The sequence below is a fragment of the Oenanthe melanoleuca genome, chromosome 19, assembly GCF_029582105.1.
Source record: "Oenanthe melanoleuca isolate GR-GAL-2019-014 chromosome 19, OMel1.0, whole genome shotgun sequence".
NCBI lineage: Eukaryota > Metazoa > Chordata > Aves > Passeriformes > Muscicapidae > Oenanthe > Oenanthe melanoleuca.
In genome coordinates, this window is record NC_079352.1 from 8696565 (window position 1) to 8709460 (window position 12896).

Below are 12896 nucleotides of genomic sequence, written 5' to 3' on the forward strand. Positions count from 1 at the left end.
CGCTCATTTCACTGGGAGAAAATTTTACCAGTGGTTTCATGTTGAGCTTTTCCAGCCTCCAATATGCTGTAAAGTTTTACTAGCAGTGTGGTTTAATTTTTTTTTTAATTATTATTATTTTTTTTTTTTCAGACTGCTTGTGTGGGCCAGCCCAGTGGATTGGGTGGCACACTGGTGTGCAGCAGCTCTCTGTTTGTGCAGCCTGTATCCTTGCTCTGTAGCAGCCACACCAAAGCCTTTTAATCAGCTTCCTTTCACTCAGGTGTACAAATTCTGCTCTCATTACACGTACTAGCTCTCAAATTTACAGGCAGGAACTTCTTGGATAGAGTAATATTCCTTGGCCACCCTAGCATGCAAATTTAAAATTTAATATCTTGAGGCAGGTCTGCTCGCTTTTATGCAAATTCTAATGTAAGATTATGTTTTATAGTTGTAAATTAGAAATTAAAGTAAGTTGTGCAGGGGAAGGGTATGTGAAAAATGGTAGTCTTGGATTTATATTTTTTTAAACGAGGTAATCCTAGTCATTTGAGTAATACAGAGATGTACATCCTCTTAAAAGGAGAAGGCTTGAACAGCAAACATGGTTTAAATGGGTACTTAGCTGCCATAGCTGTTAATGGAGAAGTGGTTCTACAAGACTGTCTCCCTCAGTCCCCTGCCTTCTCTGAATGCATTTTGAGGCAAACAATAGGTTAATTGTTCTGGTGCAGGCAAAAGAAATGAAACCCAGACCAGGCTCACTAGTTGTTGTGTAACCCCTGCAGCAGGGCTGGGCTCTGACTGCTGTCTGGAGCTGGGGGCTCCTGGGGTAGCAGCTCCTGGCACAGCTCTGCCCTCGGCTGCTGTTCAGGAGATCTGGAACCTCTGTGGCACACTGCTAGCTGGAGCTGGCTGTCCCCATTGTCCCCAGCCATGTACAGCTTGGCTTAGCCCATTCCAGCTCCTGCCATGCCATGGTGACACATGCAGGAAAATCAGGAACAGCACAGGGCAGGGAAATGCAGGATCTGAGTGAAATAATCTGTTTTGGAGTGCTTGTTGTAGAAGCAGCCACATTCCCTGGGTATTCACACCACACAGGCTGCACTTGTGGATTGGTCTGCAAGAGTGGCCCTTAGCAGCCCAAAATTTGCCATGAGATAGATGAGAGAAGAAGGGGATAACTCAATAATAGAGAATCCTTTTGTGTATAACCAAAGAGTTTCTGAAAGCACTGAGTATTTAGATTTGCTTTTAGAAATCAGTATCTCTTAAATCACTGAAGGGAGTGATGGGCTCTAGTGCTATAATATCTATACTCCAGCATATTTTAAAAAGACTAAAATCAAAAGTATTTCACAATGATGTTAATTGCATATGGATAAGGTTTTGTAAAGCAATTTGGGCTCTCTCTCCCTCACTGACTTTCAGCAGTGCCTAAGCTGTCATGCTTCAAAGCAGCTTTTGAAAATGGAGTTTCCAGGGTTGAGCCCTGTATGTGCTTTTGAAATCACTCCTTAACTCTGAAATACTTGTATTTTTCTAGACTGCCTGTTGACAGGGTGTCTTTTCCCTTCCCACAGTGTCTCCACAGGAAATACTGTGAGGGAGCCCTTGGAGCTTGGGCGTGGGACTGTGGCTGGTCCCAGATGGGTCAGGCTTGCCCCCAGAGCCAGGGCAGCCCCAGCACACAGCAGGGCTCACAGAAATGCCTGCCTAGCCCTCAGTGCTCAGAGCTCAAGGAAAACACTGCTATTGTGGGCTCTTCATTTCTTTGCAGATCTGCAATGGCTGACATCTGTTTGCTTTTCTTTGTGGTTTTGGAAAAGAAGAGAGGATTTGGATCCAAAAGAGCTATAAGATGGCTTGACATGGAGTAGCATGAATAGGCTTGTTTTGTCTCCTCCTGTTATGAATCACTTTCCATATTAATCTCAGACTTTGAGTTGATGTGTATCTGGCCCTGCAGAGCTGCACACCACTTCAGCTCATCCTATTGTTTGAAGAAGCAATACCTCGTGTTTATTTGCTTTGTATCAGAAACCAGGCTGCCACCAGATGGGCTGGTGAGGGGCCTGGGCTGCCAGGGCATGTTCAGCCTGTCCAGTGGCTCTCCCTGAGCTGGGGCATTTCAGGTGTGCTCCCAGCCCTGCAGTCAGAAGCTCAGATGTGCTGTAGTGCCATTTCTTCATCTTCACCTGGCTCTGCAGCCAGCCTGTGGAGCCAGCACTGCCCAGGGCAGTGCTCAGAGCTGTGGGGCAGCCCCATGGCCCAGCCTGAAATGTGCTTACAGAGCCTGCCAGGGTCTCCTGTCGGCTGCAACCATCAATTAGGGCTTTTTTTCCCTCTTTTATTTTGCATTTAATATCAGTCAACTTGCAGTAAAGGTCCTTCCCTACCCTTTTGCCAGATGTCATGGATTACTGCCTCTGAAAGGCTTTCCCATGAAAAGCATAAATAAATACAAGTCCTCAAGCTCCTGGCAGGAAGTCAAGACCCCCTCCTCTGTTTTGTTAAGCTCCTTTTTTTTTTCTCTCCCTCTATTTCTCAGACAGATTAATGTCTTGTCTTTATTGGCCTGTTTTGGTCAAGCATCAAACCCACCCATCCTTGTGTGTGTGTGTGCCTGGAGGAGGATGTGGCCACTTTAGGGATGGAGAGGACACGGGGTGGGAAGCTGAGCACCTGCCCACGGGGAGCAGCAGCTCTGGGTTTGTCTTCAGACATTTATTCTGCCTTTTGTGTCGGCCTGGGGATCAGATGAAAGTGGGAGAGGGCTGTGCAAATGTACAAGCTGTGTGATATTGCTGCTCCACGGGAGATCTGTGCCGTGAGCTCCTCTTGTGTGTACAAGGGGCTGAAGGTAGAGGGGAGCAGATGGAGGGAAGGAAAACCTGTGGATCTTTTCAGTGCAGTGATAATGCAGTGCTGCTCCTTATTCTGTGTTCCTGCATGGCTTTGACTGTGCTGAGCTTGTGCTGTGCAGTGCTGGGCTTCTTTCTCCCCTCTGGCTGAGGGATAACTGGAGGTAATCCCTGGATCAGCTCTTTGACTTCCAGCGTTTCTAGCCCTGTAAAACTCAGGAGCTGGGCCCCACATAAAGTGTGATGCCACTTTAATAACTATCCCAATGGGAAGGAAGGAAGGAGAGGGCTTTACGTCTGTCACTGGCTCACATTTTCAAGTCTTCTCTGATGTTTAGATATTCTTTTTATTGGAAGCTGAGAATCCCTAACCATGCAATTCCTGGAAAGGTAATTTTAAAAAGGGTAGCTGGAGTAAATAAAAATAATGCAATGGAGTCACTGGCATTACCAGAAGGGCACTAAATGATTGTGCTGATTAAAGCTGGGAGGAGCCACTTGCATTTCCTCACATTTCCCTGGGAATGTGGCATCTCATCCCAGCACAAGCTCCTGCAGCCAGCTGCACTTTGCTGTGCTTGTAGCACCTTCCTGTAGGGAATACCAGGCTGGCTTCCCAGGGCAAGCTGCAAACCTGGGAGCTTTGCTGGTACACCAGACACCAGATGAGGGACCAACAAATTTGAGCACTGGGATGTGTGTAGAAATAAGAATGTTATATATCCTGGTTTGCTGTACACCAGCACTATCCAAACACTATCTGTGGCCACTGTCTTGTTCTCAGCTGCCATCCTTGTGGAGCTGCTGTGCTGGCTCTCTCCTCTCCCAATTCTTTTGTGATTTGTCAATGATTAGGATGGAGTCAGACAGAAAGCAGAGTTGGCACAGCCAGGCTGTTACCCTATTAGAAGGTCCAGATGTACTGAATAAGGGTTCCTTGTGGTTTCTGATGAGGAGGAAACAAAACAGTGCTCTAGTTAGGTTTAAAGGATTTGGTAAGCACACAGGTGTCATGGTCTAACTGCCTTTGATGGGTACCAGATGGCAAACAGAAAGGGGAGGATGGAGGCAGAGGGATGGAGAGGTCCTTTGTGAGCCTCTGTGGGGAAAAGTCACGTGTAAAAGGTGCTTATTTACACATGTATTAGGTGCTTGGACAGAGTTAAATATTTATGTGTGCACAAAATCATTTTTCTGCCCACTGGGTCACCAAGACACAAGCCTGTTGCTTACCATGGCCTCTCTTAGAAATGATGGATCTCATGGTGATATATCTCACATCTCTGTAGGTTTGCAGCCACCTTCATTTCCTGAGGAGGGTGAGGCTGCAGCTGCAGCCCTGGGAGCTGGGAGGTGAGGTGGGGATGCACTTTGCACTCCCCTATCTCCACCTGGGTTGTATGCAGTGCTGAATGTCAGAGGGATAAGCTGTCACACAGACAGGAGTGCAGGGATGCTGGCTTTGGGAGAAACAGACATTGGGTCAGTTTTTACCACTTGTAAGTGGTTTCTAAGTTACTGAATCCTTGGGCTGATGAGATTTTCTCTTTAAAAAATTACATTTGTATATAATGAGCTGGGAAAGAGAAGACAGCCCAGTGATTTATTTGTGTGCAGTGGTTTAAACACTGTGAGTTTTCTCAAGTCATTCAGTCCTAAAAAAGCCAAACACTGGAAAGAGTTGAAAGGATTATGTATGGCAAAAATTCTGGAAAAGATCTTCATTGACATGAAATTTGCAACCTATAGGACACTGTGTCTGTAACCAGGAGATTCTGTCTCTTAGATAATTTGGAAAACAGTGAGATATTAGGATTAAAAGTCCAGGCTAAATGCCTCATTAGTGTAAAGCAGCATGGCAGTTTGGCTTCCAGGGAAATGTATGGATTTATATACCAGCTCCACATCTGACATGGTGTGTTTTCCACTCTTGTGCTGTAATTCAGTACAGCTTGTACAATAATGTAGATGAACTGCTGGCAGGGAAATGGAGTAGATAAATCTTTCATGAGTGAGCCCAGTGTCCCTGAGCTGTGCTCACCCCTCTGGGGAGCTGCACAGGAGCCAGGCTGGCTCTGGCAGTGCTCTGGTGTCTGCCACAGGGTGAGAGGTGGGAGCATCACCTGGAATTGCTGGGTAGCCACTGCTGCATCTGGAGCTGTCCCATACATATGGGACAATATATATTTATATATATTATATCCCATATATACCTCTTGCAGTGACAAAATGGGTGCCAGCAAAGCCCACAGCCTTTTCCTTTTTCCTGCAGGAGCAGGGAGGGTGTTACAAGCAGAGCTGGAAAAATGTTTTGCCAAAACCTATTTGATTAAAAATGAAGCCAAGTATTTGATCTAAATTAAATGTTTAGAAAAATGTGTCAATTCCCATATAATTTCCATGGAGAAACATTTTGGGGGAAAAAAATGTAGATCTAGAAAATGTCAGAATTTAGCTGGGGAATTTTGCAGTGTATTTTTCTGCCATGTTATTTTTGCATTTCATAGTCTATTGAGTGATCATATTATTGAGCTGGCATAATGTGTGATTTGATACATAGCTAATGTATTTATTTATATTGCTAAAATGTCTGTATTTAGATACACATGATTATTTGTTGAATCAATCAGGGCAGCTGCTATTTAATATGGTCTGAGCCCCCTGCTTTCCTATGTCTAAGTGTTTCATGACCAAATACTAACATTTGATAATTTTGGTATGTCTGAATTTGAGCTGAGGCATGATTTGAATCACTGAATAGGGAGGTTAAAAGGGTCTTTGATCCAGCTGGAAGTTGGGCTGCAGGTCCTTTGGTCCAGCTTCTCCTCAAAGAAGGCCAAGCTCAAGTTTAGGTTGGCTTGCTCAGGGTCATTCCCCTCTGAGTTTTGAACACATCCAGTTCTTTGGCTTCCTGCTGGATTACTGTCATGGTGAGAATTGTTTTCTGATATTGCAGTGTGTCCTGCTGCAATGTGCTTGTCCTTGTGCTCTCTGCTCTGTCCCCATCTGCTCCACACCCTGTGCTATGGGTGAAGGCTCTAAGATCCCTCAGACTCTCCTCCTGAACAAACACATCTCCCTGACACAGCTCCTCCACCACGTGTTCCAGCCCAGGGAAAATGTCCATCTCACACTGATCTGTCCAAACTGGATGCTGGGGACAGTGGAGATGCATTGGCACAGGTTGTGTCAGTGTGTGTCCATGCTGGGCTCTGACTCCATCTCCTGTACCTTCTCTGCCAGGGCTGGCTGATTCAAGCCTCTTCAGATCCCCAGATTCTCCCTGTTGTCACATTCCAGAGCCTAATTCAGCCATGGCCTCTGTGCCAGTGTGGGGGATGCTCTCCCCACAATGCAAACCACACAGATATTTTTATCTAGACAAAAAGTGTTTCAATTAGCAATAAACAACAGCTGTCGTGGAGGATTTAAAAATAATAGTTGCTCAACTCATATGGTGCTGTGCCTCGTGCAGAGAGTATGTGGGCAAAAAGAGAACATTCCTAACCAAATCCTAAGAACTTCTGTTTTATGACATTTACTGAAACTGAAACTCAGCATTGCATTGGGGATGTTCTGTGCTGGAGGAGTCCAGGGAGACAGGCAAACCACAGCCACTACTGGCACCTACAGCTGGTGCTGTTACCTGTTCTGAGGCATCTCCAGTGAGGATTTGCAGGCTTTACCTGTATTTGTCTTTACCTGTACTTGTCTTTACCTGTATTTGTCTTGGCCTGTACTTGTCTTTGCCTGTATTTGTCTTTGCCTGTACTTGTCTTTACCTGAACTTGTCTTTGCCTGTACTTGTCTTTGCCTGTACTTGTCTTTGCCTGTACTTGGGCAGCCAGTCCAGAAGTCAGTCAGAAGTCAGCCAGCCCAGAAGTGAGCACCATTCTGGGTCTGCACACGTTGTCACTTGTGGCCTGTCCCTGTCACAGCCTCCCTGCCCTGTGGTGCAGCTCCTCAGTCCCTGCATGGATGGCTGACATGCATCCTCCCTGCTGTGCCAGCAGATGCAAGGATGTGAGCACATCTAACATGGGCAGCTGAAACAGGAGACAAAGGATGCTGGTGTGCATGAGCCTGGGGAATACTTGGCTCATCCTGCCATCAGCAGGCTAAATATTTGTAATTTCTGTCATAAAAAATTCACCAGCTGCAGAAGTCAATAGAGGGGAAGTAGTAAACATGGCATGACATTGCTTTTCTAGCATTGCTGAGAACAAGAAATCTCTTCTTTCAAACAAAAGCCAGACATTGCTGCCTGGATGGACTTGAATACTTTTAGGATCTTGTCAGAAAAATGTCTGCCCCAATTCAGTCATTTAGAAGAAGATCCCAGGTCTCTTTAGAGTAATAAGGCTTGAATGTAATCTCAAGCACAGTGATTTAAAGTGCAAGGAATGTTTCTTTACCCTGCCTATTTTTAGGGCAATGCATTTTTAATATTGAATGATCCAAAAGTCTGTTCAGGAAGGATATACAATCAAAGGAAGGAAATAGGTCATAATTTCTCACGAGGGACTGCATGAAACCTTCAGTCATCTTAAATTCCCCATACAGGCCATTTCCCTGAATATTAGATGGTGCCAAAAAGGGGCTTGTTTTGGGGTTTTTGTCCCAGTGATTTGGCATGGCAGCAACAGCATATGTTGAACATCTCAGCTGGGGCCTTTGGGGCCACAAAGGTAAAACTCTGCCCCATGGTGAAAACAGATGGGCTGGTTTATCTTTCCTTGTGGGAACAAGACACCTGCCATTACTGTGGAGGAGGAGCAGTAGCCACCCCCTGTGTTACTGGAAACTTCTCTGGCTCTGTCACTGAGGTCCCAAAGCCCTTATAGCTTCAATGAGAAATGAAATTATTTCTCTTATTTATATCCAGTAATAATTGCTTCTTCTAATTGCCCTAGTTTGAGAGTTTCTTCCCAGCAGGTTAGGCTGAAATTTCAATTTCTGTTTGATTTGCATAATCACTTGAGCCTCTTTCACTTGACATCAGGACTTGCTTGTCCTCCTGTGGGACCAGATGCAGTCCTACAGGTCTGTGTCATGGGTGGAGTGGGTTAAAATCAGTCTCCTAGTCCAGACTGTGTTTCAGTGCCACCTCTGCAGCAGTATTTCATTTATGGTGTTTCTTGGCACTAGTGATGGCTGGGCTGAGGATGTGGGTGATCAGGTGTCATGTTTTGGGTGAGGGGGAGGTTAGAAGTGCTGTTGCTCTTCTCTCTGTATTTTCTTTTCCTTTCCTAGAGGTCCCTGCCAGGACCCAGCCCTGGGTGCAGCACGGCCTGCAGGCACAGCTGGCTCACAGCTGGATCCCACGGCCAGCACAGGGCAGGCACAGCTCCTCCAGGCACCATTCTGGCTCTGGAGATGCAAGTAACTCCTGAAGCAGGTTCCCAGGGCTGCAGAAGGAGAGGTTCTGGCCCAGGCTGTGGGGGCATCCTCCCAGCTGCAGCCCCTCTGACCTACTGAGTCCCTTCAGGCAACTTGTTTTAATCTTTCTGTCCTTCTGGAGCACAGTAAAACAGTGTCTGCTGGGGTGCTGTGGGTTCACACCTGCCCCAGGGCCTCCCTGGGAGAGGAGGGTGCTGAGCTCTTCAGAACCTCTCAGCAGCACAGGACCACACTTAGCTGCACCTGGAATTACTGATGTTGTATTGACCTGTTTGTCTGAGAGCTGAGCCCACATCTGTTAATGCAAAGCAGGAGGATCCCATTGACTCTGCCCCTGTGTCAGGGGCTGGTGGGTGCAAATGGCCCTGGCCCCAAACCTGCTGTGATCTGCTGGCAGGACAGGGCTGGGTTTCTGTGCTGGGGTGCTGAGGGACCCCAGGGTCCCTGTCAGTGCCCCTGGCTGGCCCTCACAGGGCTGGATAGGTGATGGTGACAGTTTTCAGCTGCAGGAATTCCTATAGAGAGAAGGGAACAGGAGAGGGGTTAGGATTTAGCACAGATTTGCTACCAGCTGGGTTTACACCTGGGTCTGGGAAAGATTTAGCAATGTTTGGTGTGTGCTTTGTGCTTTGCTTCACAGAGTGGCACATAGGTAGCAGTTTTATTCCTGAGTTCCTCTGCTAGGAGGAAAGGCTGAGAGATTTGGGATTGTTCAGCCTGGAGAAGAGAAGCATCAGGGTGACCTAATTTTTTCCTTCCAGTGCCTTAAGGGAGCCTGTGAGAAAGATGAAGAGAGACTTTTTCCAAGGGTCTGGAGTGACAGGACAAGGGGGCATGGCTTCCCACTGCCAGGGGCCAGGGGGAGTTGGGATATTGGGAAGAAATTCTTCCCTGTGAGATTGGTGAGATCGTGGTACAGGGTGCCCAGAGCAGCTGTGGCTGCCCCTGGATCCCTGGCAGTGCCCAAGGCCAGGCTGGGCAGGGCTGGGAGCAGCTGGGACAGTGGGAGGTGTCCCTGCCATGGCAGGGGGTGGAACAGGGGTGAACTTTTTGGTCACTCCCAACCCAAACCTTTCTGTGGTTCTATGATTGCTTGATTCCCTGTCTGCATTGTGCACACAGATTCCACTTCAGCAGCAAAACTGGTTCCTGTCAGAGCAGCTGCCTCCTGTTCTGTTAAGGGGGAAAACAGCAATGTTCACCTGGGAGAGAAGAGTGTTTGTCTCAGGTGAGCTGGTTGCTGGCACAACAGTTCTCTGCAGCAGTGGCAGGGGGAACCAGGGGGTTTGGTTTTTGTTTGGCATCCAGCACACTGGTGGGTGTTGCTGTATGTGTAGTGCAGAGCTGAGCCCCAAATGTGGCTCTGAGATACTGCTTGGTGGGGAGAGGAAGAGTCTGAAGGTTGATTTAGCCAAACAGCAAAACCTTGTGAGAGCTGCTGATAACAGTTTGGGTTTTGGCTTCAACTGAGCCATGCATAGAATAAAGCCTTTGGGGTAGAGTCTCAGGGCTGGTGGTTTGAACTCTTTGTTTTGAACTGTCCAGTTTGAGCACTGGTAGCTGGGCTCAAATTTCACAGAGTCCAGCTCAAAATTTTCCAAGAGCTGAGGCTTTTTATGGGCAATTCAAGTTAAGCTTCCCTCCTCCCACCATGATTTTGGAAGGTCATGGCAGAAGCTGCTCAATTAAAATGCAATTTAGTTTTTCTCACCTGAGATCTAGTCCTGTTTATTCATGTTGTTGGTGTTATTCCCATAAACAGCCTCATGGCATTCCCTGAATTAAATACCTGAATTTACTCTGAGACAAACTAGTTTGAAAGCCTGGGTGGCTGCAGGACAGCCTAGCAGCTCCTAGTGAGCCTTCTGAACATGATCCTTCAGCTCTGGCTTTTGCTGGACTCACAGATTTTTTTCTGGAGTGGGTTGTGAGCGAAAGGCTTGTTTGGGTTGCAACGTGTGAGAAAATTATTTTGTGTGTTCAGTGAACATTTGAAAAGCAGATGTCAGGGCAATGACTGTGCTGATTATTGGAATTAGGGAAGAAAACATAACCCCCAAATCCATCTGACTAATTTCTTGGCTCTTTTGCCCCAGGAAGCATCCTACATCTCAGCCTAAAAGGAATAAATAAAATTATTGGTGTATTTCTGGTAATTGACCCCAACCTGTCTGCTTTGGCCTGTCATATACATTTAGATATTACATTCAAATTGTGATTTCATTTGGGTATCAGGGGCAAGTAGATAAGTATATACTTATATACTTGCAACTATTTGATTCTCTGAAACTATTAGCATGCTAAGCAAGGCAGACTGTAGTAGGTGAGTTTTAAGAATCCACTGATGATATTTTAATCCCAAATTAACTGCAAGTGCTTTGTATGATCTGTCAGTCCAAAGAGAGTCTCATGGCAGATAGACTGTTGGATTGCCTGACACTTCTCAAAGATTCTGACAATGACATGTATCAAACAGGACTGTCTTTCAGCTGCTTTGTCTTCAGCTTCCTCCACTGGAAGCTGTTTTCTTCATGTTAAATTATAATATATTGTGCTTTTAGCCCCAATCTGGAGTATTGGGATGAAAATGCCAACGGTGTTTGCATCCAGATGCTGACTCCTGGATTCTGGGTGGCTGGATCTCTGCTACCATCTCTGACTCCATTTCTGCATGTTGAGTTTTGGTAAAATAGGGATCTAAAATGCAGGCTGATTTAGCTTTCTCATGATGACCTTTGTAAGTATCATGTACAATACATGTAAATGTATTTGGGGACATGGGTTATTGCTGGGCTTGGCAGTGCTGGAGGAACAGCTGGACTTGATGGTCTGAGAGGTGTTTTCCAACCTAATAAATTCTGTGATTCCATGGTTCTGTGTCAATAGAAAAACATCACTTATTTAAAGTCAGCTTTGCTGGAGAGTTTTAATTTTGAGATGGAAAAATTATGGTCACCCCATGGCACTGCTCTCAGCATGTGGGTTCCTTAGGGAGATCATCATGCTCTAATTAAAGTCTGTGGAGAATGGGAATTGGTTTGGTGCAATTAGAGTAGGCAATAGAATTAAAGAGTGGGTCAGAGGATTTCCCATGCTGGTCATCTCTTCTTTCTAAGACCCTGAGGACTGTTTGGGGTAGCACTCATGGGCTGCAGGCACTGGGCCTGGGAAGGGGAGATTCCTGCCAGCCCCATGTGTCTGATGCTGTGTTTGGAGCAGGGAAAGGTGGGCTTGGTGAGCTCTGCACAAGAACTGAAATTCTGGTCCCCTGTACCCCTGGCTTGTGTCACAGTGGAGCTCTCAGGCTGGCTAAATAGTGTGGAATTGCTTCAGGTAGTTCTCACCGTTTAATGTCAAAACCCTGTGAGTTGTTTAATCGTATTTTTTGGTAGCTGAGTGATGCTGGAGAAGTGTCAGAATGATTTTGAACAGCTCCCTGGAAGCTGGAGCTGGGCTTTCCAGGCACACACACACTGTGCTGCTGGTGTGTAGGTAACAAGGAAATACCTGATTTTCAGTGACAATGAATGTCACACCCTGCCCTCTGATTTGCCTGAGCATCCAATATTGCAATTAGACAGAACACAGTACACACAGATGACAAAACAATTAAACAGCAGTGAAACATAAAGGGAAAAAAAATTAACAAGTAACCAAATTCATTTGACACAGAGATCAAAACATATCGACGGTGTCTCGCAGCTCTGATAATTCCATTGAGCTGTGCAGAGCTGAGGCTCACACACAACCTCTGATTAACTGTAAGTGGGGCTGTCATTTTGACAGAGCTGGATAAACCAATATTGAAAAATCTATTAAATATATCAGACTTGAACAGGGAGCACAAACCTTATTATGTTATTTCAGCTGTAATTAGGTGGGAGATAAAATCATCAACAGGGAAGTTCAGTGGGTGTTCTTGTGATGGCACAGAGACACCTGGGTGTTTGTAGTTTTGGGGAGAGGCTGGAGGGGAGCCTCAGCAGGGCTGAGAGGTGACTTAGGGAAATGCACAAAACAGGTTTGTTGCTCCAATGGTATTAGCTCCAGTCCTCCTTGAGACAATGACAGTTGTAATGAATGTCCTTGCATTTAACTGGAAATAGCATTCAGTGCTTTTAGAACCCAGAGCCTCCCTAATTGCTTCTTTGAATAGATAAACATTGCTATTTAGAAGGATTGTTTTAAGATGTTTTGCATTCTGTTCTGGTTAATAATGGAGGTCATGCTACTAAAAACCTTCACATGTGAAAAGTGCAATTTTAAAAACAATTCTCTTGGGAAAATAAAAATAAATACACCTTTTTCACCTTCAACACCACTGAGGTGCAAAGCCAGGCCCTGCAGAGCAAGGAGGGGAAAGCTGAGGTTTCTTCAGCTAGAGTTTTGGGCACAGAGAACACAAGTTTAGTTTTATTATGTGGCCCCATCGTGTTGTTTCCATGCCAAGTTTGTGATTTGATCCAAGGAACTCAGAGCTGCACCCTGAGCCAGCAGCTGAAAGAGCAGCTTTAGAGGCTTTGAACACATTTTGTGTGTTGGGGACCAGAAAAGTTCTTTTGTTTCTTGCTATTGAGGGGTAATTTATCTTGCCTCACTTCAGTTGTTGAAAGGCTGGTGTCCTGTGTGGCTGAGGACTTGTGGAAG

At 45.9% G+C, this 12896-nt stretch overlaps 1 protein-coding gene across 3 annotated transcripts in view; it reads left to right on the top strand.

Annotated features, from left to right (window-relative positions):
• The window catches only part of AUTS2 (activator of transcription and developmental regulator AUTS2), a 760670-nt gene that overhangs the window by 87029 nt on the left and 660745 nt on the right, over positions 1-12896 (top strand). The window lies entirely within an intron of this gene.